General features: G+C 38.4%; 1 long non-coding RNA gene across 1 annotated transcript in view; it reads left to right on the top strand.

Annotated features, from left to right (window-relative positions):
* The first annotated feature begins 1,412 nt into the window (after positions 1 to 1,412).
* The window catches only part of LOC134809896 (uncharacterized), a 206,395-nt gene continuing 181,301 nt past the window's right edge, over positions 1,413 to 26,506 (top strand). The window contains exons 1-2 of the long non-coding RNA XR_010156644.1: positions 1,413 to 1,532; positions 2,377 to 2,464. This is a non-coding gene — a long non-coding RNA (uncharacterized LOC134809896). The remainder of the gene's footprint in view (positions 1,533 to 2,376; positions 2,465 to 26,506) is intronic.

Here is a 26,506-nt window from a genome sequence, read left to right as displayed (position 1 = left end):
AAGAGAGGGATAAGAGGTAGAAAAATAATATATAGACAACTCTTTCAAGGAATTTTTCTCTAAAGGGGAGACCAGAGGAATGCAGGCAAATAATGAGGCTGTGAGATTAAGAAAGATTTTTTTTTCAAATAAAGTACTGGTTTATTATGTATTCGAGAATGAGTCTGTATGTGTAATGAAAAATTGTGTACACATGAATGAAAGAAGCGAATTACTGAAGCAGTGGCTCTGAGTAGAAGATGAGTTGAAGCCAGTGAAGAAATGGTAGATTTGGCCTTAAAAACAGAAGCATAAAATTCTATTCCTGGAGGAGGGAAATTAGGGGCATGTGACTACAGATGCAAGTACATTGGTAGATTTAGAGAAGAAAAGCATATGGAAGCTCTACCTGATTCTCAGTGAAATATGAACAAGGTCATCAAGTTAATGTAATAAAAAGGAAGGCCACTCAGGGTGGGGTCCCCAAATCAGCAGCATACTCATCACCTGGGAGCTCGTTAAAACTCCAGAATTACTGCTCCCACAAGAGACCTATTGAATCAGAATCTGTGTTTTTAATATAAGATCCTCAGGTGATTTATATGCAGATTCAAGTTTGAGAGGCACTGATCTAGAAAAAAGGAGTGGAAAAGTTAAAGGATTAGGGAAATATGGTAGGCTAGCTGACAAGCATTAACGGCCCGCTGGAGGTTAATTATCGCATAACCAATGAGCATAGTTATGAGGTTTTATACAAACAGTTAAAATATGTGGGTCCAGGTTGAAGATTACCAGACAGTTGCTTTAACAAGAGTTAAATTTTGTCTGAAGAGGACAGAGTGATAAATAAGCAAGAGTTTACAGTAATTTTAAGGAAGTTATGATTAAGAGGTCTGGGGATTTAAAGTGGGGTGATGTAGAAAATGAGAACAGGATAGAGCGAAATGGGAAGGTCAAGGTGTCAGAGGCATGTGAACCAGAGTAACTCCATGTTGAACAGGAGCTGGTTAAAATAAGGCTGAGACCTACTGGGCTGCATTCCTGGATGGTTAAGGCATTCTAAGTTACAGGATGAGATAGGAGGTCGGCACAAGATACCGGTCAAAAAGACATTGCTGATAAAACGGGTTGTCATAAAGAAGCCGGCTGAAACCCACTAAACCCAAGATGGCCACAAGAGGGACCTCTGGTCGTCCTCACTGCTACACTCCCACCAGCGCCATGACAGTTTATAAATGCCCTGGCAATGTCAGGAAGTTAGCCTATGTGGTGGTCTAAAAACAGAAGGCATGAATAATGCACCCCTTGTTTAGCATATAATCAAGAAATAACCGTAAGAATGTGCAACCAGCAGCCCTTGGGGCTGCTCTGTCTATGGAGTGGCCATTCTTTTATTCCTTTGCTTTCCTAATAAACTTGCTTTCACTTTACAGACTTGCCCTGAATTCTTTCTTGCGCGAGATCTAAGAACCCTCTCTTGGGGTCTGGATGAGGACCACCTTCCTGTAACATCTTTCTGGCAACCACAGAAGGGACACAAAGGCTACCTTTGGGTAAGTGGTGGGGTCCGGTAACATCTTTCTGGTGAACCACAGAAGGGACTATACTGAAGAGACCCGAGATCCAAAGGGAAATAATCTGCGAGCACCAATTGGCTGACTGCTTAAGTGGGGTGCATATATCTGGGTAAAGAATGGGGTTGAGGTAGCAGCCTAACTTGGGGGAGTTAGAGTCTCTCCTAAGACAGAGAGGGTTAAAGGATCCTCTTAATAAAAGGCAAGGACGCCGGACGAATCCTGGGTTAGGGGTCTGACTTAGGAGTGTTAGAATCCAGTCTAAGATTTAGGGTGTTAAAAGCCCTTCTCAGTAAAGTCCCTTTTGGCTAGGAATGTGTTTGGCACTACAGGATTTTAACTGCTATTCTCTTTGGAATAATCTGCCTTGCACTCTTTGCTAACAGCTGTGGGTGACAGGATTAGGTATATACAGGATCGTGGGACATGGGGAGCTTTTTCCTCCCTGAAAAGGGGAAACTTGAGAGCTGATGGGACTCCCTGAAAAAAAAATCCCTTCACGACAGCAGCCGCCTGAACTTTTCAGTGTCGCTGCAATGGGTGTGTCCCTCTCTGGCCTCCCTGAGCATTTCACATTCCCTACCCCGCTGCATGCAATGCTTTCCTCTCTCTTTTCTATCTTTTCTTTTACTCAGGGCTACCATCTTGCCCAGAGACCACATATTGAAACTCCTGGTCGGAGGTTGAGTTAACGATGATGGGGCAAGTTTGAGCCTTGCCAGTTTGATACTGGGTACTAAGCAGAGTGGTTAATGTCTATGTTTTGTCACAGATATTTTATTCTGGCCAGGATGAAAAGAGATAATTCTCCTTTGTATTTCAGCTTGGCCCCCAGGGCTAGGGTCCAGCCGCCAGGTCACTAGGGCCACTCAAAGAAAGGGAACACAAAAGTCTCACGTGCCAGCAAAAGGGTAAGAATTTCTTACTAGTCAGAATTCTAGCCTCTCTCTGTCTCTTTCTGTGTGTGTGTGGGGGGGGAGGGGGTGGGGGGGATGGGTGTGTAAACTATATGAGGTTTCTTTCTGGTGAGTCATGTCCTTGGGACCTTGACCTTGTAGCCATGTGGCAGTACCTACTCTTGGTCTCCACCATCACAGTGGTGGCTGGGGTTCAGGATTAAATTCCCGGCTTGGGGGATGATCACTTACCTTCTGTCTGTCTATGTATTTATATGTATTATGTGTGTGTAATATAAAAGAGCTTTAATTAATTGGTTCAATAACAAGAGCTTAAATCAAATATTTTGTCAGAAAAGTAAAAAGTGTAATGTCTTTTTGTTCACATGACTTAAGTAATCTCTGGGAAATAAAGACAGCTTTAAAGATTATTGGTAAAATAAAGACAGTTGGTCTAAATTATGCAGGTCAGATATTAAGTTGTACAAAAGCTTTAAGGTCATAAGCTGTTTCTTTGACTTTTGAAAATTGTTCAATGTACCTACTTTGGAGCATTAGATTCTAGATAAGGCCTAGGGACATGTGGAATTAGCCATGCCCCCTAGCTATGCAAAGAAGGTTCCTCATAAAATGCCACTACGACTCATAACTGTATGACTTGCCTACTTTACAACTAGGTAAGGCCTGGGAACATGTGGAGTTAGCCATGCCCCCTATCTGTGCTAGAAAATGTCAGACCTTATCTGCACTTCTGTGTGGTATGTCCTAGGCTAGGCTCCACACCTAGTACATAATCAAAATCGATTACTAACCACACTTTTCACCAAAAGTAAGTCGCTAAGAGTTAACAGTGTAACATGTATTTGAGACTGCTGAAGAAACAGTTCTACATGCAAGGCGTGTAAGTGAAGTGAAATGTGTTTTTGGTGAAAGATTATAAGAAGGCATGGGAATGTGGATTTCTTGCCTAAGTTTCAGGGGTTAAAGAATGTTTTCAGTTAAATAGAATAAAGCTAAAGCTTTGAGCAAGTTATGAAAGGTTTGTGAAAAATTAATTGTAAAAAAATCTATGTGTGAACATATTAGCTAAAGTTAAAGGGGTATTCAGTTTTTCTATAAAAACTTTTATAGAAAAGAACAAAAAGAGCCCTCTTTTGGGGTCTGGATCAGGACCCCTTTCCTGTAACATCTTTCTGGAATGCCCTACTCTGTCTATGGTGTTGTTGCACTTTTACTACTTTACTTTCTTAATAAACTTGCTTTTACTTTGCACTGCAGACTTGCCCTGAATTCTTTTTTGCACAAGATCCAAGAACCCTCACTTGGGGTATGGATCTGGACGCCTGTTCTGTAACAAAGATGTTGTGGTTTCTAGCCTGGGGGAAGTTAAAGTACTGTTGGAGTTGTGGTACTACATGGAATGAACTGGAAATATTTTCCTCATCTCTTCTTAATTATAATTGATTGCTAAGAGTGGCATTTTACAAGATTGCTTAACTTTCTATTTTTCTTTTAAATTCATTTCTCCTAAGCTGAACATTACTCATTTTCCTACTACCCTGAGTCTATTTTTCCCCTTAATTATAGGGTTATATCTCAAAGTGTTTTCTCTGCCACTTCTTGACTTTTTCACCTGTACCCCTAGTATAGCAGTTCCCAGCACATACACACACTCATAGAAACACAGCGACCTCAATCTCTTGGAGAGCAAGAGCTCAAAAGAAGCAACTACTTATTGTAACCACCCAAGGGGTTCCTCCTGCCCACTGCATAAAGAAAGAGCGCAGCATTGTACTAGAGAAAGAGTTTAATAGACATGAGGCTGGCCACGCCATATGGGAGATGGAGTTCATACTCAAATCATCTCATTCAGAGCTCGTAGATTAGGGGTTGTTCAAGAGCAGTTTGGGGAAAGGGGTGGGGGTTGCCAGGTAACAGGTGCTTGCTGCTGAATGGTTAGGGTACAGATGAAATCATAGGGGGTTGAAGCTGTCCTGCTGCCAGCCAAATCTGTGTGGGGTTGTTAGTCCAGGTGGTGCCCTGGGTGTCAGACATGCAAAAAACCTGGAAAGATATCTTAAAAGGCCAACCTACAATAGTAGTATTATTTGCAGGAGCAATTGAAGACATTGCATATCTTACAACCTCTGGAATAATGTCTGCACCTTAGCAGGTCTCAGGCTCCTCTCCCCCCACTCAGCCTGATGACCTCCTATTAGCTTTACAAAAGTGGTTGAGTTTTGGGCAAGACCTATTATCATTTAAACTGTAGCCTGAATGTCTTCCAAAATTATCTTGGCCCAGTAGCCCAGGAATAATTAAAGGAAAGGCAAGATGGGGGTTGGGTTAGCTTAGCTGACTGTCATACTTTTCTCACTGATATAACTTTTGCAAAAGCAGCTTCATTATCAAAGGCCATTAAAAAGACTGGATGCATACCTGAAAAAACTATGATAACTTTCTGAAGCTAGACCAGATGTTGGTTGGGGACAAAAGAGAAAAAGACTGACTACTCAGAATAGAGAAAGTTTGAATGAAAAGATTTTGGTTAAAAGTAAAAGCTGTGTGGAGAATACCTCAGCTTTAGGCTCTGCCTCTGATTACAGGCGAGAAAAGACTATCAACTGTCAACTACTACACTTGTAGAACATGAAGTTTGAAGTGTGGACCATCAGTACCCTAGAGAATATTTAGCCTGTCAAAGAAAATTGTACAGGACAACTTAGATGAGCAACAAATATTTTATTCAGGATGACGGCAATAGGGATGAAGACTATTAAGCTCAACTCTGTTGGGGGAGCTAGTGGAAAAATACTGGAAGATGTTAGGTGGGAGGTTGGTCAGTGTCTTTAGGCCATCTGTGTTTGCTAATTAGTGATTAGTGTAGTTAAACTCCTGTCCTCTCACAGAATATGAGACATAGGGGCACCATCTTTCTTGATGATTACATTTCAAAGGGATAGCTTCCATGTACTTGAGAAAGACATTCCTGGTTTGAAAAACTGGCAGGAGTCTGAAAGAACATTTATATCTCAAGGAACAGGAAATAATTTGCATTGGAAGTTTTTTAAAGAAAAAAAAGGCCGGGAGCCTATAGACAGGAAGAAATCTGTCTAAAGTTTGGTCAAGCTGAGGGGAACATTAAGGCCATCTTGATCAAATTCTTCTCTTCAAAGCCTATCTCCTTCTCTTCAAAGCATGTGATAACCCACCATCTCATAGTAACAAGGGAGATGAATGAGCATCTTGGGTGCCTTTGACATAGAAGGAAAAATTGCCTATAGATCGAAGTCGGGTTAGACAGGTCAAGTTGAAAATTGCTCTAAGAACTCAATAAGAACTCATATTAGTTTCCACTTCCCATCACAATCTACTCATCATCTTATGAGACACTTTCAAAATTTTCACGCAAAATCTGTCACACTTATGTTACTTAGCACGTAACACAAGTGCAATATATTTAATGTTAACAAATACATTAGTGCTAAGTATGAAAAAGAGCAAACATATTCAGTAAAATGTCACAGCCAAGTCATTCTGATAGAACTTCTGCCATGTGCCTGCAAAGTGGGACAGGGCTTTGCTCTGGAGCACTGTTCATATTTATGAAAGTTCTTAACTTTCAACTTGTGATTTGAGAAATTTTTGTGCTATATTCTTGACTTGAAGAGATTAAAAATTCAAAACAAAACCCCAAATCAGCCTTAAATCACAAATCAATAACTATCATAGTTTATAACAATATTTACTCATACCTATTTATGATTTAGTAGGTCATTCTCAGTGCCACGTTGCTTTGACCATTATTTATTTATATACTCTTTAAGGAATGTTGTTAACATGGGAGAAATTTATTTGACACTGGTGTGACATTGTGCCAGGATGTGGAATTGTTGAAGCTGATGTCTTCTACATTATTCAGTGGAGTACAATGTTCTGTTACTCTAGAACAGGGTAAAAAGCAAGTCTGCCTCATGCACTGTCATATAATCCCAGAGAGTGGAGTGCCTGAACATAGTAGGCCCTCAAGAAATATTTGCTGTGTATAGATGTAGATTATGCCAGATATTTTATACTGAAAGTAGAATTTATATCAAAATCTAAATTTATCATCCTTGTAAATTTTATGTATACATTAGGGTTCTATGTTTTACTAATTAAAAACACACATTCAGTAGTTTTCTGAATATTTGGTTATGCACATGCTTATCTTTGTGCCTACAGATTTTATTCTTTGATTTGCACTTGGTGTTTTTTTTTTTTCATTTTTGTTATTCTCCAGAAAATAATGTATATTTTCTCTGAAACAATTAATATTTATACAATAGTTTCTAGTAATTATTTTATGAAATTATTTCAAAGTAATGAAATTGGAATAACCTTAAAATTTAAAGATCCTTGCATTTTGGAAATATCTTCTCTTCCCTTATTTTTTCTTCACTTCCTTTCCTTTCTCTCTTTCCTTTCTTTTCTTTTCCTTTAATAGAAATGCAGATATTGTTGTCTAAGCAACTTATAAGGGTGGCAGCTTCCATTTGTCATGTGCTAAATTTGACTAGTTAATCTACTTAGTGCTTTTAAAAACCTCATTAAATTGTTAAAGTGATTCCTCAAAATAGGTATTTTCTTACAGGTGAAAAAACAGGATTGTAGAGTTTGTATAGTGTCATCAAGGTGAAATGGATGGCTAGGCATGATTTGAAGGCAGAAATATATGTCATCAAAGTTTATGAACATTTCACTATCTCCAGATGCCTCATATGGCCCAAATTATAGATAGGCACTTACATTTTAAAATCATACTTAACTCAAGAATATGAGTAATCTTTCAGAAAATTAGTAACAACAGCACTAATGCTGTAAATTAGTATATCCCTTAAACATTGCAAATGAGAATCTTGGTTGTATGATTAGTAGATAAAATTTACTCAAGGTGTTCCCTAAACAATTGTTAGTCATTGTTTTCCCTGAAAATATTTGTAGATGCTAATGTCAGCTTGCAAAAAAATTCAGCTAGGAAAATGTTGAAAAAATTGCTAGAAATGAAACTATATACTTATTTATTTAGCTTGAATGCCTGTTTCAAACTGTCTAGCAATTTTCATTCTTTTCTTTTTTTTAAATTATACTTTAAGTTCTGGGATACATGTACAGAACATGCAGATTTGTTATATAGGTATACCTGTGCCATGGTGGTTTGCTGCACCCATCAACCCATCATCTACATTAGGTATTTCTCCTAATGCTGTCCGTCCCCTAGACACCCACCCCACAACAGCCCCCAGTGTGTGATGTTCCCCTCCCTGTGTTCATGTGTTCCCGTTGTTCAACTCCCACTTACGAGTGAGAACATGCAGTGTTTGGTTTTCTGTCCTTTGTTAGTTTGCTGAGAATGATGGTTTCCAGCTTTATCCATGTCCCTGCAAAGGACATGAACTCATCCTTTTCTATGGCTAGATAGTATTCCATGGTGTATATGTGCCACATTTTCTTTATTCAGTCTATCATTGATGGGCATTTGGGTTGGTTCCAAGCCTTTGCTATTGTGAACACTCCTACAATAAACATATGTGTGCATGTGTCTTTATAGTAGAATGATTTATAATCCTTTGGGTAAATACCCAGTAATGGGATTGCTGGGTCAAATGGTATTTCTGGATCTAGATCCTTAAGGAATTGCCACACTATCTTCCACAATGGTTGAACTAATTTACACTCCCAGCAACAGTGTAAAAGCATTCCTATTTCTCCACATCCTCTCTAGCATCTGTTGTTTCCTGACGTTTTAATGATTGCCATTCTGACTGGCATGAGATGGTATCTTATTGTGGTTTTGATTTGCAGTTCTCTAATGATCAGTAATTATGAGCTTTTTTTCATATGTTTGTTGGCCACATAAATGTCTTCTTTTGAGAAGTGTCTGTTATTATCCTTTGCCCACTTTTTGATGGGGTTGTTTGCTTTTTTCTTGTAAATTTGTTTAAGTTCCTGCTAGATTCTGGATATTAGACCTTTGTCAGATGGATAGATTGCAAAAATTTTCTCCCATTCTGTAGGTTGCCTGTTCACTCTGATGATAGTTTCTTTTGCTGTACAGAAGCTCTCTAATTTAATTAGATCCCATTTATCAATTTTGGCTTTTGTTGTCATTGCTTTTTGTGTTTTTGTCATGAAGTCTTTGCCCGTGCCTATGTCCTGAATGGTATTGCCTAGCTTTTCTTCTGGGTTTTTGTGGTTTTAAGACTTACATTAAAGTCTTTAATCCATCTTGAGTTAATTTTTGTATAAGGTGTAAAGAAGGGGTCCAGTTTTAGTTTTCAGCATATGGCTAGCCAGTTTTCCTAACACCATGTATTAAATAGGGAATCCTTTCCCCATTTCTTGTTTTTGTCAGGTTTGTCAAAGATCAGATGATTGTAGATGTGGGGTGTTATTTCTGAGGCCTCTGTTCTGTTCCATTGTTCTAAGTATCTGTTTTGGTACCAGGACCATGCTGTTTTGGTTGCTGTAGCCTTGTAGTATAGTTTGAAGTCAGGTAGCAGGATGCCTCCAGCTTTGTTGTTTTTGTTTAGGATTGTCTTGGCTATATGGGCTCTTTTTTCATTCTATATGAAATTTAAAGTTGTTTTTCCTAATTCTGTGAAGAAAGTCAATGGTATCTTGATGGGGATAACATTGAATCTATAAATTACTTTGGGCAGTATGGCCATTTTCACCATATTTATTCTTTCTATCCGTGAGCATGGAATGTTTTTCTGTTTGTTTGTGTCCTGTCTTATTTCTTTGAGCAGTGGTTTGTAGTTCTCCTTGAAGAGGTCCTTCACATTCCTTGTAAGTTGTATTCCTAGGTACTTTATTCTCTTTGTAGCAATTGTCAATGGGAGTTATCTCATGATTTGGTTCTCTGTTTGTCTATTATAGGTGTATAGGAATGCTTGTGATTTTTGCACATTGATTCTGAATCCTGAAACTTTGCTGAAGTTACTTATAAGCTTAAGGAGATTTTGGGCTGTGATGATGGGGTTTTCTAAATATACAATCATGTCATCTGCAGACAGAGACAATTTGACTTCTCTCTTTCTATTTGAATACACTTTATTTCTTTCTCTTGCCTGATGGACCTGGCCAGAACTACCAATGCTATGTTGAATAGCAGTGGTGAGAGAGGGCATCCTTGTTTTGTGCTGGTTTTCAAAGGGAATGCTTCCAGCTTTTGGCCATTCAGTATGATATTGGCTGTAGGTTTCTCATAATTAGCTCTTATTATTTTGAGATACGTTCCATCAATATCTAGTTTATTGAGACTTTTTAGCATGAATGGTATTGAATTTTATCAAAGGCCTTTTCTGCATCTATTGAGATAATCATGTAGTTTTTGTCATTGGTTCTGTTTATGTGATAGATTACATTATTGTGTATGTTGAACCAGCCTTCCATCCTGGGAATGAAGCTGACTTGATCGTAGTGGATAAGCTTTTTAATGTGCTGCTGGATTCTGTTTGCCAGTATTTTATTGAGGATTTTCTCATCAATGTTCATCAGGGATATTGGCCTGAAATTTTCTATTTTGTTGTGTCTCTGCCAGGTTTTGATATCAGGATGTTGCAGGCCTCTGAAAATGAGTTAGGGAGGAGTCCCTCTTTTTCTATTGTTTGGAATAGTTTCGGAAGGAATGGTATTGGCTCCTCTTTGTAACTCTGGTAGAATTCAGCTGTGAATCCGTCTGGTCCTGGACTTTTTTAGGTTGGTAGGCTATTAATTACTGCCTCAATTTCAGAACTTGTTATTGGTCTATTCAGGGATTCGACTTTTTCCTAGTTTAGTCTTGGAAGGGTCTATGTGTCCAGAAATTCATCCATTTCTTCTAGATTTTCTAGTTTATTTGCATAGAGGTGTTTATAGAGGTATATACTCTGATGGTAGTTTGTATTTCTGTGGTATCAGTGGTGATATCCCCTTTATCTTTTTTTATTGTGTCTATTTGATTCTTCTCTCTTTCTTCTTTATTAGTCAGGCTAGCAGTCTATCTATTTTGTTGATCTTTTCAAAAAAAAAAAAAACAGCTCCTGGATTCATTGATTTTTTGAAGAGTTTTCTGTGTCTCTATCTCCTTTGGTTCTCCTCTGATCTTAGTTATTTCTGGTCTTCTGCTAGCTTTTGAATTTGTTTGCTCTTGCTTCTCTAGTTCTTTTAATTGTGACGTTAGGGTGTCAATTTTAGATCTTTCCCACTTTCTTCTGTGGGCATTTGGTGCTATAAATTTCCCTCTAATCACTGCTTTAGCTGTGTCCCAGAGATTTTGGTATGTTGTATCTTTGTTCTTATTGGTTTCAAATAACTTATTTATTACTGCCTTAATTTCATTATTCACCCAGTAGTCATTCAGGAACAGTTAGTTCAGTTTCCATGTAGTTGTGCAGTTTTGAGTGAGTTTCTTAATCTTGAGTTCTAATTTGATTGCACTGTGGTCTGAGAGGCTGTTAGGATGTCCGTTTTTTTGCATTTGCTGAGAAGTGTTTTAACTTCTAATTATATGGTCAATTTTAGAATAAGTGCGACGTGGTGCTAAGAAGAATCTATATTCTGTTATTTGGTGTGGAGAGTTCTGTAGATGTCTATTAGGTCTGCTTGGTCCACAACTGAGTTCAAGTCCTGAATATCTTTGTTAATTTTCTGTCTCATTGATCTAATATTGACAGTGGGTGTTACAGTCTCCCAGTATTATTGTGTGGGAGTCTTAGTCTCTTTGTAGGTCTCTAAGAACTTGCTTTATGAATCTGGGTTCTTCTGTATCAGGTGTATATATATTTAGGATAGTTAACATAGTTAACTCTTCTTGTTGCATTGATCCCTTTACCATTATGTAATGCCCTTTTTTGCCTTTTTTGATCTTTGTTGGTTCAAAGACTGTCTTATCAGAGACTAGGATCGCAACCCCTGCTTTTTTTTTAATTTCCATTTTCTTGGTAAATATTCCTCCATCCCTATATTTTGAGCCTATGTGTGTCTTTGCACATGAGATGGGTCTCCTGAATACAGCACACTGGTGGGTCTTGACTCTTTATCCAATTTGCCAGTGTGTGTCTTTTAATTGGGGCATTTAGCCCATTTACATTTAAGGTTAATATTGTCGTGTGTGAATTTGATCCTGTCATTATGATGCTAGCTGGTTATTTTGCCTGTTAGTTGATGGAATTTCTTCATAGTGTTGATGGTCTGTACAATTTGGTGTGTTTTTACAGTGGCTGGTACCAGTTTTTCCTTTCTATAGTTAGTGCTTCCTTCAGGATCTCTTGTAAGGCAGGCCTGGTGGTGACAAAATCTCTCAGCATTTGCTTGTCTGTGAAAAATCTTATTTCTTCTTCACTTATGAAACTTAGTTTTGCTGGATATGAAATCCTGGGTTGAAAATTATTTTCTTTAAGACTCTTGAATATTGGCCCCCACTATCTTCCGGCTTGTAGGGTTTCTGCAGGGAGATCCACTGTTAGTCTGATGGGCTTCCCTTTGTGGGTAACCTGACCTTTCTCTCTGGCTGCCTTCATCACAACCTTGGCAAATCTGATGATTATGTGTCTTGGGGTTGCTCTTCTAGAGGAGTATCTTTGTGTGTTCTCCGTATTCCCTGTATTTGAATGTTGGCCTGTCTTGCTAGGTTGGGGAAGTTCTAGATAACATCCTGAAGAGCGTTTTCCAACTTGGTTCCATTCTTCCTGTCACTTTTAGGTACACCAATCAAATGTAGGTTTGGTCTTTTCACATAGTCCCATATTTCTTGGAGGCTTTGCTCATTCCTTTTTATTCTTTTTTCTCTAATCTTGTCTTCATGCTTTATTTCATTAAGTTGATCTTCAATCTCTGATATGCTTTATTCTGCCTGATCGATTCGGCTATTGATACTTTTATATGCTTCACAAAGTTCTTGTGCTGTGTATTTCAGCTCCATCAAGTCATTTATATTCTTCTCTAAACTGGTTATTCTAGTTAGCAATTCGTCTAACTTTTTTTAAGGTTCTTAGCTTCCTTGCGTTGGGTTAGAACATGCTCCTTTAGCTCGGAGGAGTTTGTTATTACCCACCTTCTGAAGCCTACTTCTGTCATTTCATCAACTCATTCTCCATCCAGTTTTGTTCCCTTGCTGGTGAGGAGTTGTCATCCTTGGGAAAAAAAGAGGCATTCTGGTTTTTGGAATTTTTAGCATTTTTGTGCTGGTTTTCCCTCATCTTCGTGGATTTATCTTTTTGGTCTCTGATGTTGGTTACCTTCAGATGGGGTTTTTGTGCTGACATCCTTTCTGTTGATGTTGATGCTATTCCTTTCTGTTTGTTAGTTTTCCTTTTAACAGTCAGGCCCCTCTGTTGCAGGTCTGCTGAAGTTTGCTGGAGGTCCACTCCAGACCTCATTTGCCTTAGTATCACCAGAAGATGCTGTAGAACAGCAAAGATTTCTGCCTGTTTCTTCCTCTGGAAGCTTTGTCCCGGAGTGGCACTGGCCAGATGCCAGCTGGAGCTCTCCTGTATGAGGTGTCTGTCAACTTCTGCTGGGAGGTGTCTCCCAGTCAGGAGGTATGGGGGTCAGGGACCCACTTGAGGAGGCAGTCTGTCCCTAAGAAGAACTTTAGTGCTGTGTTGGGAGATCCACTGCTCTCTTCAGAGCTAATAGGCAGGAATGTTTAAGTCTGCTGCAGCTGCATCCACTGCTGCCCCTTCCCCCAGATGCTCTGTCCCAGGGAGATGGGAGTTTTAATTATAAGCCTCTGACTGGGGCTGCTGCCTTTCTTTCAGAGATGCCCTGCTCAGAGAGGAGGAATTTAGAGAGGCAGCTTGGCTACAGCGGCTTTGCTGAACTGTGGTGGGCTACACCCATTTCGAACTTCCCTGTGACTTTGTTTACACTGTGAGTGGTAAACCACCTACTCAAGCCTCAGTAATGGCGGATTCCCCACCCCCCACCAAACTCGAGTATCCCAGGTTGACTTCAGACTGCTGTGTTGGCAGTGAGAATTTCACACTAGTGAATCTTAGCTTGCTGGACTCTGTGGGGATGGGATCTACTGAACTAGACCACTTGGCTCCCTGGCTTCAGCCCCCTTTCCAGGGAAGTGAGCAGTTCTGACTCACTGGCATTCCAGGTGCCACTGGGGTATGAAAAACAGACTCCTGCAGCTAGCTCAGTGCCTGCCCAAATGGCTGCCCAGTTTTGTGCTTCAAACTCAGGGCCCTGGTGGTTTAGGCACCCAAGGGAATCGCCTGGTTTGCGGGTTGTGAAGACCATGTGAAAAGCATAGTATCTGGGCCAGAAAGCACCATTCCTCATGGCACAGTCCGTCACGGCTTCCCTTGTCTAGAGGAGGGAGTTCCCCAACCCCTTGCGCTTCCCAAGTGAGGTGATGCGCTACTCTGCTTTGGCTCACCCTCTATGGGCTGCACCCACTGTCTGACCAGTCCAGATGAGATGAGCCAGGTACAGTTGGAAATGCAGAAATCACCCTTTTCTGCATTGATCTCACTGGGAGCTGTAGGTAGTAGCGGTTCCTATTCAGCACTCTTGCCCGCCACCCCTTTCAATTTTTTTCTTAACTTTAGAAGTTACTTTTCCAGTGTATTATCATCTTTGATATAGGTTGATTAAATCAGTATACAACTCTCTTAATACTAAAGTGTACAGAAGACAGAGCAATAAAAAATATGGGAAAGAAAGAAAATAAGAGAATCCACAAACAAGGTCATTATGTTTAACCACCATGATGAAAAAAAAAAAAACTAACCATTTCAAATATTGTCAGAAAAAGGTGGTTTTGAAGGAAAAACAACTTTTATGTCATCTTACAAAGCATCCGTAGACTTAGTTTTAAAAAATAAAACATAGTTTAAATTGTGGGTTAGTGCAAAACTTCCCAGAAGAATTTAAGTTTGCTTGCAAGCCCAGCTGAGATTAATGTTATTAGAAAAACAAAAGGTATGCCAGGAGGGGCTACATAAAGCCAAAATCAATGTACCTTTCAGGATCAGTCAGAAACAAAACTTTCTGAGCTTGTGCCAGAATTAATGCCAGTCCAAACACAGACTATGCTGTAGTATTAGTAATTGTAATGATGCCACTTTGAAATGGAAACTTGGAGATAAGTTGGCACGAAGCAAAATGACTGAGTTTTAAAATGCCTGAGGTCCTTAAATGTACTAAAAGCTTCATTAGTAAATGAAAATGAATCCAATAATGAAGTGCTAGTTGGAGATCAGAAACATGCACAGAAGCAGAAACAAAACAGACAGTAACATGTAGAGACATCTCATTTATCTGGCATTGTCAGAGGAAGAGCTTTTCCACTTAAATGAATTATTCAGAAAATTGACATTTGCCCCATTAAGTGCCACAATTATTTTCTGTTTTAACCATTTTAATGGATATTATCCTAAAGTGAATTACATACTTCTATGCCTTATTAAACATGAGGTATTGCATATGAGATAATCATTCTTTGATGACCTAGGGTCAGGGAGATAGATGTAATGGAAAAAGGGTTTGATATTTAGATGAATTTTAAACTGGGTTCACCAGTTACTAAATTTGAATAAGTTACTATTATCTTGGATATTTGCTCTCTGATCTCTAACTATAATTGGAGATTAAAGTATATACTTTGTAATGTATTGTGAGGATCAAAATATTAAGACATTTATAAATTATTAGAATATGGTGGGCATTAAAAAATGTTAGTAACTCTTTTATCATGACAGGATATACAATTAAAAGTTATTGAAATTAATGCAGACACTGTCAACGAGGGCAAAAAGAAGAGGGCTTGAAGTAAATGGCTCATGTTTGAGAAACACATTGGGGAGTCTTTACATATAAGGGGAACCTGTGACAAAAAAAATACTGCTAAATATAGTAAGGAAAGAGTAAATAAAATGGGGAGGAAGCAGAGAGGGAGCACAAAGCTACACAAGAAGATAAAGAATGTTTCATCCATAAATATATACATTTTTAAAAGATGTTTTGATTTTGACAAAATAATTCTTCTCTATCTCTCCATAACTTCAGTAAAATTTGCCACAAATATACAACTACAATGCATGAATGTTATAGCTTGTTTTGGAAAAACTCTCAAATTATGTTCTTATTTGTTTTCACACCACAACAATAAGCACAGACTTCTGTGACCAACTGTGTTAGGAAGCTTTCCCCACTAACAAGCAGTGAACACCAGCTGGGTACCTTTGAATTTAATTCTGACACTATCTATTTGGAGATAGTATCACATCCCACAGGTTGAGGGCTCAGTCCCCAAGATTAACCCTCACCCACTTCAGACACCAGTCACAAGTCCAGAACTTCTGATTGATTAACTTCACTTTGGGGTTCCCACACTCTCTTTCGGTTCAATTAATTTGTTGAAGGAGCTCACAGAATTCAAGGAAACACTTACTTACATTTACCAGTTTATTATACAGAATATTACTTAAGAATACATATGAAGAGATGCGTACGGTGTGGCATGGGGGAAAGGGTGCAGAGCTTCTAAGCCCTTCCTGGGTCCACCTCCCTCCAAAAACCTCCAAGTGTTCAGCTATCCAGAAGCTCTCTGGACCCAGTCCTCTTGGACTTTTATGGAAGCTTCATGATTGCCCTTCCTCCCTAGGATATGGGGGAAGACCCTCTTTGGAGTGAGGGTCTTAAGACCCACAATCAGAAAGGCAGGGAAAATTAGAGTCTTGCCTTGTGGTAGGTTAAATGAGGGCAGGAGAAGGTCAGAGAGATTCTGTTTCCTAAGGCCTGCTCCTGAGACATAAGACGCCCAACATCATAACAAAAAGGATGTAACAAGGCAATGGGAGTCATGAGCCAGGAACTGTGGATGAAAACCTACATCTTTTTCTGTGTATAAAATTTGTGGACATGTTTTGTTGTGTGGTGTTTGTGTATATGCAAGCACCTAGTATGTTTCCAGACGTTAATCTTGTCACTCTTGGCTTTTTAAAATATTACACTTATAAAAACAAACAAACAAATCACCATAATTTGTTGTATATATTTTTTCTCTTTTCTCAGGAGGTCCCTTGCTTGTGTTCACATTTAAATTATTCGGCAGATAATTTCTTAGATCCTGGTTTGTGTGTCATGACTACTTACATATTTCAACAAAGACAGTTTTCTTTTCTCCTGTTTTTCATATTTTGGCCTAGATTTCATGATTTTTGAAAACTAGATGAATAGTAATATGCCTTAGTACCCATAATTAAATTGAACTCTCTCACTATTAATTTCTACTAATTAAAACCGTAGCAAAAAAAATTGCTTAATTTTTGCCTTAAAGTTGCATAACTTATTTCATTCAGGATTCTGTTTCCATTCTGCAAAAGATGCAGAAGGCAAAATAAACATCAAAGACGAAAAAGCAAGAGGGTCCAAAACTTGAAATTAGAACCAATATTATCTATGAGGAATAAGCATATTCTGCAAATTTTTCTATTGATTAAAATTTTCTCCCTCCAGTCATGAACATATTGTATTACCTTCAGTACTTTAATGATGTGTGTGTGTGTTTGTGTGTGTGTGTGTTGTGAGGGAGGGGATGGTGTGTGTGTGTGTACACTATAAATGTAGGCATATACAATAAATACCTATACAGAGAAAACTTATAGAAATGTAATAAAAATATTCAGTTTTTTGTCTAATGAAACTGCAGATTGTAGAAACATATAATGTGACAAACTAATAAACCAATAGGGTAATTTTGAGGAAATGATTTTAAGAGAAGAATGAATGTCTGACAACTAAAACTTGTGTGTACAAGTTTTAGTTTCTTTTATGTGTTGGCTGATTTTAAAGGAAAGTTCAAGAATTTAGATGAGTCTTATTAGGTTGCTAAATCCATGGAGGACGAAGTTAATGACATTTTAAGTTTTCATAATTACTTTATAATTATATTCTCAATAAAGCACAAATTAATCAAGATGTGTGCTAACTGAATGGGGGAAAGAAAGGAATGCAACCAGTTTTAAATGATCAATATAACAATTAAACTATGTTTAAAATCTGTATTGTATAATACTCTTTTTAAATAATTTTAGTGAACCTGACTTGCTTATGTATTATAAATAAAGTGCTCTATGTATTTGATTGAAAGAAATGGCTAAACTACTCTTACTAGAAATGACATAGGGATTCAAGGAGTGGCTTCTTTAGGAACCCTCTGTGAATTGTGGCATGTCAAAGAATGTTGACTCTGTGCAAGTGGGAATGTGTTGTTTCAAGAAGAGTCACACTTGTATAAGCACATTGTGAAAGATCTAATTAAAATAAGAACATGCTATGGGAAGGAACTAATGGGATAAAGCTTTCAAAATCAAGTCAACCAAATTATAAATTATATTAACTAATCAAGTCAAGGAAATATGTTCTCATTGTTTGCATTTTAGGAATACCAGTAGCTAGTTGCTGCATAAGAATTTGGAGCATAGTTAAAAAGTCTTTCTCTTCACATTTTTATATATGCTATAAAACAACCAACATATTGTTATTGCTTTAAATGGTCAGCTACCTTTTAGAGCAATTAATGTAAGAAAAATGCATTTTATATTCAATCAATATTTTATATCTTCATATCTTTGTGTAATCTGTTTCTGATTGGATTCTATTACTTCTGCCTTAATAACTTCATTTTTATCCATCTTTATTGAGATATAATTAATAAATATATATAAGGTATACAATGTGATGTTTTGAGATATATGCATTGTGAAATAATTATCACAATCAAGCTAATTAACATATTAATCACCTCACATAATTACCTTTCCTGTTTTCTGTGTATGTTACTGTAGTGAGAAAAGTTAAGATTTTTCTTAGGAACTTTCAAGCATACAATACATTATCGTTATCTATAGTCACCATGCTATTTATTAGGTCTCCAGAACTTACTCATTTGATAAGTGAAAATTTGTATCATTTGACCAATGTCTCTCTATTTCCTCAGCCCCTGGTAACCACACTTCTACCCTATGTTTCTATGACTTCCAATTGTTTAGATTCCACATGTAAGTGAGATCATACAGTATTTTTCTTCCTGTCTGGTTTATTTCACTTAGCCATTATGTGCTCCAGATTCATATACATCATTGCAAATAGCAGAATTTTCTTCTTCTTTTTAGATTGAATATGATTCCATCATATACATATTTATATATGTACACTGCTGACCCCCACTGCCACACACACACACACACACACACACACACACACACACACACACGTATTACAATTTTTAGCCATTCATCTACCAGTAGACACTTAGGTTGTGTCCATAGCTTGGCTACTGTGAATAATGCCTCAATAAATATGGGATTACAAATTGCATATCTCTCTTTCAGAACGTTATTTTATTTCTTTTGAATATATATTCAGAAGTGGGATTGCTGACTCATAAGGTAGTTCCATTTTTAACTTTTTCAGCATTCTTTATATTGTTTTCTATAATGTGTATACCAATTTACATCATAACCAATAGTATATAAGTATTTTCTATTCTCTACATCCTCAACAATACTTGCTGCCTTTTTTTTAATAATACACATTCCAACAGAGTGAGGTGATAAACCATTGTATTAGTCTGTTCTCTCACTGCTAGGAAAAATACCTGAGACTGATAATTTATAAAGAAAAGAGGTTTAATTGGCTCATGGTTCCACAGGCTGTATAGGAAGCATGATTCTGGCATCCTGGCATCTGCTCAGTTTCTAGGGAGGCCTTAGGAACGTACAATCATGGAAGAAGGCAAAGGGCAACCAGGCATGTCTTACATGGCTGGAGCAGGAGCAAAGTTGTTGTGGGGAGGTGCTACACACTTTAAAACAACCAGATCTCATGAGAACTCTATCACAAAGAGATATCCCACAAAAAGGGATGGTGGTAAACCATTCAAGATGCATCCACCCATGTCATCCAATCATCTCCCACCAGGCACCACCACCAATGATGAAGATTAGAATTGAACATGACACTTGAGTGTGGACATAGATTTAAACCATAACATTCTGCACCTGGCTATTTCCAAATCTCATTTCCTCACATTACAACATAAAATTATCCTTTCACAGCAGTCCCCAGAATCTTTACTCATCCCAGCATTAACTCAAAAGTCCAAAGTCCAAAATTTTATCTGATGAAAGGGTAGTCCCTTCTGCCTATGAGCCTGTAAAATCAAAAAAACAAGTTAGCTACTTCCAAAATACAATGGAGGTATAGGCATTGGGTAAATACTGACATTCAAAAAACAAACAAACAAACAAACAAAAACCCAGAAATTGGACAAAAGAAAGGGACTACAGGCCCCATGCGAGTCTGGAACCCAGAAGGGCAGCCATTAAACATTAAAGCTCTGAAATAATATACTTTGACTCCATGCCTCCCATCCAGGACACACTGATGCAAAGGGTTGGCTCCCAAGGCCTTGGGAAGCTCTGTCGCTGTGGCTTTGCAGGGTACAGTGTCTGCAACTGCTCCTTGGATGAGTGTTGTGTGTCTATGGCTCTTCCGGTCTGTGGGTGTGGTATGGTTTGGATGTGTCCCCATCCAAAATCTCACCTTGAATTATAATCTCCATAATCCCAACATGTCAAGGGTAGGACCAGGTAGAGGTAATCAGATAATGGAGGCATTTTGCCCCATGCTGTTCTCATGATATTGAGTGAGTCTCATGAGATCTGATCATTTTATAAGTATCTGGCATTTACACTGTTTGCACTCATTCTCTCTCCTGCTGCCCTGTGAAGAGGTGCCTTCCTTCATGATTGTAAGTTTCCTGAGGCCTCCCCAGCTTCATGGACCTGTGAGTCAATTAAATCTCTTTTTGTTATAAATTACCCAGTCTTGGGTATTTCTTCAAGCAATGTGAGAACAGCCAAATACAATAAATTGGTACCAAGGTAGTGGGGTGTTGCTGTAAAGATACCCAAAAATGTGGATGTGACTTTGGAACTGGGTAACAGTCAGAGGTTGGAACAGTTTGGAGGACTCAGGAGAAAACAGAAAGATGTGGGAATGTTTGGAACATCCTAGAGACTTGTTGAATGATTTTGACCAAAATGCTGATAGTGATATGGACAGTAAAGTCCAGGCTGAGGTGGTCTCAGATAGAGATAAGGAACTTCTTGGGAACTGGTGCAAAGGTGACTCTCGTTATGCTTTAGCAAAGAGACTGGAAGCATTTTGCCCCTGCCCTAGAGATTTGTGGAACTTTGAACCCAAGAGAGATAATTTAGAATATCTGGTAGAAGAAATTTCTAAGAGGCAAAGCATCAAAAAAAGCAGGGCATAAAACTTTGGAAAATTTGCAGCTTCACAATGCAATAGAAAATAAAACCCCATTTCCTGGGCAGAAATTTATTCCTGCCATAGAAATGTGCATAAGTAACAAGGAGTGGAATGTTAATCACCAAGACAGTGGGAAAAATGTCTCCAGGGCATGTCAGAAAACTTCAGGGCAGCCACTCCATCACAGGCCTGGAGGCCTAGGAGGAAAAAATGGTTTTGTGTGCTGGTGCCAGAGCCTTGCCACTTTGTGCAGTCTTGGGAATTGGTGCCCTGCCTTCTAGCTGTGGCTAATGGAGCCAATGTACAACTCAGGCCATTGCTTCAGAGGGTGCATGCTCCTAGTCTTGGTGGCTTTCACATGGTGTTGGGCCTGTGGGTGCACAGATGTTAAGAATTGAAGTTTGGGAGCCTCCGCTTAGATTTCAGAGGATATATGAAAATGCCTGGATATCCAGGCAGAAGTCTCCCGTGGGGGCAGAGCCCTCATGGAGAAGTTCTGCTAGGGCAGTTCAGAAGGGAAATGTGGGGATGTGCCCCCACAAAGAGTCCCCACTGGGGCACTGCCTCATGGAGCTAGTGCAGAAGAGGGCCACCATGCTCCAGACTCCAGAACGTTAGATCCACCAACAGCTTGCACAGTGCCTCTGGAAAAGCCACAGACACTCAATGCCAGCCTGTGAAAGAAGCCAGGATGGGGGAGTTACCCTGCAAAGCCACTTCAGCAAAGCTGTTCAAGGCTGTGGGAACCCACCTCTTGTATCAGCATGACCTGATGTGAGACATGGAGTCAAAGATCATTTTAGAGCTTTAAGGTTTAATGTCTGCCCTATTGAATTTTGGACATGCATTGGGCCTATAGCCCCATTGTTTGGGCTAATTTCTCCAATTTGGAGTGGTGTATTTACCCAATGTGTGTAACCCCACTGTATTTAGGAAGTACTTAACTTGCTTTTGATTTTGCAGGATTATAGGCAGAAGGGACTTGTCTTATCTCAGATGAAACTTTGGACTTGAAATTTGGGTTAATACTAGAATGAGCTAAGTCTTGGGGGACTGTTGGAAAGACATGATTGTGTTTTGAAATGTGAGGACATGAGATTTTGGAGGAGCCAGGAGTGGAAGGACATGGTCTGGCTGTGTCCCCACCCAAATCTCCTCTTGATTTTTAATCCTCATTATCCCTACATGTCAAGGGTGGGACCAGGTGGAGGTAATCGGATCATGGAAGCAGTTTCCTCCATGCTGTTCCCATAATAGTGAGTGAGTCCCATGAGGTCTGATGGTTTTATAAGTGTCTGGCATTTCCCCTAGTTGCGCTCATTTTCTTTCCGGCCACCCTGAGAAGAGGTGCCTTCTGCCATGATTGTATGTTTCTTGAGGCCTCCCCAGCCATGTGAAACTGTGAGTCAATTAAACGTTTTTCTTTATAAATTACCCAGTCTCAGGAAATACAAGGCAGAAGCTGCTAGTGGTTCTATTATTCTGGAGTCTGGAGAATGATGGTCCTCTTCTCACAGCTCCTCTAGGCAGTGTCCAAGTGGAGACTTTGTGTGGTGGCTCCAACCCCACATTTCCCCTCCACATCACCCTAGTAGTGGTTCTCCTTGAGGGCTCTCCCCCTATAGCAGGCTTCTGCCTGGACATCCAGATTTTTCCATACCTCCTCTGAAATCTAGATGGAGGCCCCCAAGCCTGAACACTTGTACTGTGTGAACTGCAGGCTTCACACCAAGTAAAAGCCACCAAGGCTTATGATTTGCACCATCTGAAGCAGCAGCACAACCTGCACCAGGGTCCCATTGAAACATGGCTGGAGCTGGAGCAGCTGGGATACCAGGAGCAGTGTCCCAAGGCTGCACAGGGCAGCAGGACCCAGGGCCTGTTTCAAAACACCATTCTTCCTTCCCAGGCCTCCAAGCCTGTCATGGTAGGGGTTGCCATGAAGGTCTCTAAAATGCTTTCAAGGCCATTTCCCCAGTTGGCTCCTTTTAACTTATGCAAATTTTTGCAGCCTGCTTGAATTTCTCCCCTGAAAATGGACTTTTCTATTTTACCACATAACTGGACTGCAAGTTTTTCAAACTTTAACACTCTGGTTTCCCTTTAAATTAAGTTCCTGTTTTATGTCATTTCTTTGCTCACACTATGAGCATAGGTTGTTAGAAACAGGCAACATCTTGAACATTTTGCTGCTTAGAAATTTCTTACACCAGTTACCCTAAATCATTACTCTGAAGTTGGAAGTTTCATGTTCCCTAGAGCAGGAGCACAATGCTGCCAGGTTGTTTGCTGATGTACAACAAAAGTGACCTTTGCTCTAGTTCCCAATAAATTCCTTGTTTTTTTTTTCTGAGATCTCATCAGCTTCTACTTCATTGTCCACATCACTCTTAGCATTTTGGTCACAACAATTCAACAAGTCTCTAGGAAGTTCCATACTTTCTCTCATCTTCCTGTCTTTTTCTGAGCCCTCAAAAATGTTACCTCTGTCCTTCACCCAGTTCCAAAGCTGCATCCACATTTTCAGGTATCTTTATAGCAATACCCCAATTCTTGTGCAAATTTTCTGTATTAGTTTTTTCTCACACTTCTATAAAGAAATGTCTGAGACTGGATAATTTATAAAGAAAAGAGATTTCATCAGCTCATGGTTTCTTCAGATTGTACAGGAAACATGATTCTGGCATCTGCTTGGCTTCTTGGGTGGCCTCAGGAAAGTTACAATCAGGGCAGGAAATGAAGGGAAAGCAGGTGTATCTTACATGTCTGGAGCAGGAGCAACAGAGAATTGGGGGTGGGAGGTATGCTATATACTTTTAAACCACTAGATCTGCTGAGATCGCTATAATGAGAACAGCACCAAAAGGATGATGCTAAACTATTCATTAAGGATCCACCCCTATGATCCAATCACCTTCCACCAGGCCCCACCTCCAACACTGAAGATTGCAATTGAACATGAGATTTGGGTGGGGACATAGATACAAACCGTATTAGCCATTATGGTTTGAATTTGTGTTTTCCTGATAATTAGTGATGCTGAGCAATTTTTCATATACTTTTGGTCATGGATGTGCTTTCTTCTCACAAATGTTTATTCATCTCTTTTGTTTATTTAAAAACAAGGTTATTTATTTTCTTGCTAAACTATTTATGAAGGATCCACCCCTAGTCAGATGTATGGTTTATAATTTTTTTTCTTATTCCATAGGTTACTGATTGTTTCCTTTGCTGTGCATAAGCTTTTTAGTTTGGAGGAATCCAATTTGTCTATTTTGTTTTTGTTGCCTATACTTTTGGAGCCATTTCCAAAACATCATTGACCACACCAGTGTCAAGGATCTTTCTGCTATTTATTCTTCTAATAGTTTTACAGTTTCAAGTTTATATTTAATTTTTTAAATTCACTTTTAAGTTGATATTTTATATGATGTGAAATATGAGTACAATGTTATTCTTCTGCCAGTGGCTATCCAGTTGTTTCAAAATCTTTTGTTAAAGAGACTGTCCTTTCTCCATCTTGTTTTCTCAGCACATTTGACAAAGGTCAAAGGACAGTAAGTGCACTCCTGGGTTCTCTATTATGTTCCACAGGACTCTGTCTGTTTTTCTGACAGTACCATTCTGTTTTGATTGCAGTAGCTTTGTAGTGTATTTGAAGCCAGGTAGTGTGATATTTTCAGTTTTGTTCTTTTCACTAAAGATTGCTGTGGCTACAGCACCCTTTCTGGTTTCATGTGAATTTTAGTATTTTTTTTCTATTTCTTTGAAAAATATTATTGGAATTTTGATAGGAATAGAATTGAATCTGCAGACTGTTCTGGATAGCATGAATGTTTTAACAATATTAGCCCTTCTGATCCAGAAACACAGGATAACTTTCCACTTATTTGGGTCTTCTTCAATTTCTTTCAACATTTAATAGTTATCATGGTACAAATAATTTATATTCCTGGTTAAATTTATTCCTAAGTACTCAATTCCTTTTGATGTTATTGTAAATGGGATTGTTCTCTATTTTTTTAAGTGCTTGTTAATAGGGGATAAAAATTTAACTTAATGAATATGTTCATTTAGTATCCTATAACTTTACTATATTTATCTATTGGTTTATTAATTCTAACAGTTTATTCCATAGTCTTGGGTTTTTTCTATATATAAGATGATGTTTTCTGCAGGAACAATATTACTTTTTTCCCCCAATTTGGATGTATTTTATTTCTATTCCTTTTCTAATTGCTCTGATTAGAACTTCCAGTACTATATTGATTAAAGGAGCCAGTGGGGACATTCTTGTGCTCCCGATGTTAGAAGTAAAGCATTAATCTTTTCATCTTTAAGTCTAATGTTAGCAGTTGGCTTGTCATATATGGTGTATATTGTGTTGAGGTACATTCCTTTTGTACCTAATTTGATGAGAGATGAAAGAATGTTGTATTCTGTTAAATGTTTTTATGCATCTATTGAGACAAACATTTTTTTCCTTAATTATGTTAATTTGATATGTCACCTTGATTGATTTGTGTATGCAGAATCATTTTTGCATCCCTGGAATGATCCCCAATTGATCACAATATATAACGTATAAGGGATAATGTTGTTGAACTCAGTCTGCTTGTATTTTTGTTGTGCAGTATTGCATCTATATTTATCAGGACTAAGAGTTTTTTTTCTTGTAGTATCTTTGTATAGTTTTTCTGTCAAGGTAATGCTGGCCTTGTAAACTGACTTTTGAAGTATTCCCTCCTCTTTATTTATTTATTTATTGTTTTTTTGGTGGAGATTTTGGAATTATTGGAATTGGTATTAATTCAACTTTAATTGTTTCATAAAATTACCCAATGAAGCCATGTAGTTCTGTTTTTGTTATTGTTGTTTTTGGGAGATTTTTGATTACTGATTTAATATCCTTACTCATTATTGCTATGTTCAGTCTTTCTATTTCTTCATGATTTGGTGTTGTTAGGTTGTATGTTTCTAGGAATTTATCCACTTATTTGAAGTTATCCATTCATAAGATCACTGAAGGGGATCCTTTATATCACTGCGGTATCAGTTATATCTTTTCTTTTATTTCGGATTTTATTTGTTTCTCTTTTTCTCTTAGTTATTCTAAAGTTTTGTTAATTTTATCTTTTAAAAAAACTGGCTCTGAATTTTATTGATCATTTCTTATTTTTCTAGCCTCTATTTTCTGCCCTCTATAGGGCAGGGGCACAATGCCTCCAGTCTCTTTGCTAAAGCATAGCAAGAGTGATCTGACTACAGACTCTGAAACAGCCTTGTAACTTTAGTGCTGGTCTAGTCAGTCTTGCCAACTCAGGAACCGGATAGATGCCTGCTTGTTCTCACACCTGGTAGCAGGCTCACTGTCTGTGGACTCAACTGCAGATACAAAAGAGACCCAGTCACATAGTTCCAGCCCTGCTGAATAGTGGTTCCAAAGGCAGTTCAATTTAATTGAATCAGGGAAATAATTCATTATCCAAATGAGAAATTCAACAAAGATATGCTATTAAAAATAAAACAACAACAAAACAGAAATCTTGGAGTTGAATAACTCAATGAATAAAATAGATATACAATTGAGAGATTCAAACTCAGATTAGATCAATCAGAAGAATAAATTTCTGAACTTGAAGACAAATCTTTTAAAATAACTCATTCAGAGGAAAAAAAATTTAAAAAAATGAATACAAAAGGCTGCAGAACTTATGGTACAACATTAAGTAAACAAATATT

Source organism: Pan troglodytes, chromosome 3 (assembly GCF_028858775.2).
Source record: "Pan troglodytes isolate AG18354 chromosome 3, NHGRI_mPanTro3-v2.0_pri, whole genome shotgun sequence".
Taxonomy (NCBI): Eukaryota; Metazoa; Chordata; class Mammalia; order Primates; family Hominidae; genus Pan; species Pan troglodytes.
The sequence above is the reverse complement of the archived record's forward strand: the minus strand, read 5'-3'. Positions and strand labels throughout refer to the sequence as shown.